At 43.1% G+C, this 1702-nt stretch overlaps 1 pseudogene; it reads right to left on the bottom strand.

The window, feature by feature from the left end:
- Positions 1-275: 275 nt before the first annotated feature.
- Positions 276-1068, bottom strand: LOC113933241 (annotated as a pseudogene).
- Between the last annotated feature and the right edge of the window lie 634 nt (positions 1069-1702).

Raw genomic sequence — 1702 nt, 5'->3', positions numbered from 1 at the left:
AAGAGCCTGAGCCCTCAGGTAAAGTGCAGAGATAAGGCTCATACCTGAGCAAAGGCTTGAAAGAAGAGCAGAAATTTGTCAGTTGGTCAGAGAATTATGATGGGGGTGAGAAGAGAGGACCAGAGTGGAAAAAGTGAGGGAAGAGCTTCAGGAAAGGCTCTTGTATTAGGAAGACCACACGAAATTGCCAATATTGGACCATTTTTTTTATCGTCCTGTATGACCTTTAATTAAGTATATATAATGTCTTCCAATCATGTCACCTAGGGACCATTTTACCCGCTGCTCTGTTTGGCAGTCAGTCTCTTGTCTCTCTCTTCAGCGATGGTGAGGCTGATACCCTTTCCACGGGGAAGAGAAATCCACGGTTTGTTGCCTTTGCCAATAACAAAAATGTTGGAGAGTCGGGTGGCAAAGCTGTTGCCATTGGCATCTTTCACGTGAACCACATCAAACGAACCAGGATGTCTCTCTCTGTTGGTGATCACACCAATTCTTCCCAGGTTGCCACCCCCCAGTCACCATACACAGATTACCAGTATCAAACTTGATGAAATCAGTAATCTTTCCAGTCTCCAAATCGATCTGAATGGTATCATTCACCTTGATGAGGGGATCAGGGTAGCGGACGGCGCGTGCATCGTGAGTCACCAGGTGAGGGATTCCTTTTGTCCCCACAAAGATCTTTCGCACTTTGCACAACTTATACCTGGCCTCCTCAGGTGTTATCCGATGAACAGCAAAGCGACCCTTGGTGTCATAGATCAGACGGAAATTCTCCCCAGTCTTGTCAATGCTGATGACATCCATAAAACCAGCAGGGTAGGTTATATCAGTTCAGACCTTGCCATCAATCTTAATAAAACGCTGCATACAGATCTTCTTTACTTCATCTCCTGTGAGGGCATACCTAAGTCTGTTCCTTAGGAAAATGATGAGAGGGAGACATTCTCTCAACTTATGGGGACCAGTAGATGGGTGAGGAGCAAACACACCAGTCAGTTTATCCAGCATCCAATGCTTTGGAGCTGCTACACACCTCAGATGCTTCTTGGGACCACGAACCATGGCTGCGCAGGGAACGAAAAGAGCTAGACCATTTTTTGACATAGCAAAAAAAAGCCAATTTCATATGGTTCAACCTAATAATAGGATTCAAGTTACGACAACCTTAACGATGATCAGATTATGATGACTATGATTAACCCCTTGGGGAGGGGGCCTACAGGAGCAAGAAGAATCAAAAATGACCCTGTCGCCAGAAGAATAAATGTCAAGGAAGGATGGGAATAACATTAATCTGAAGAGGATGAAAATCATCTTTGCAAAGAGGGATAAAATGTTTTCTCTCTGTTTTATTTCTATTCAAATAGAACCTCGGGTCTCTTTCTCTTCTCCCTATATCTGCATCGGCAATCAAGTGCTTACAAAGAAGGTAAATGCATGCAGTTTCCCACATCTTGAGCCATAGCCTTGTGACTTGATAGGTCGTTAATATTCTACCCTCTCATTTTAAAGATTAAAAAAAATAATGAGGCATAGGAGTTAAGAGTCTTGCTCACTATTACCCAACTATGTGATCCTCCAATTGGATATCTTGATAATGGAAAACTTCTAGAAGGAATGATTTTGGGAGGATTACAATGACACAATTCTATGGAGAGAGGGTGAAGGTCATTACAAAGAAGAGTCAAGCCTTGAT

Source organism: Zalophus californianus, chromosome 4, assembly GCF_009762305.2.
Source record: "Zalophus californianus isolate mZalCal1 chromosome 4, mZalCal1.pri.v2, whole genome shotgun sequence".
Taxonomy (NCBI): domain Eukaryota; kingdom Metazoa; phylum Chordata; class Mammalia; order Carnivora; family Otariidae; genus Zalophus; species Zalophus californianus.
This window is presented reverse-complemented; position numbering and strand designations above follow the sequence as displayed.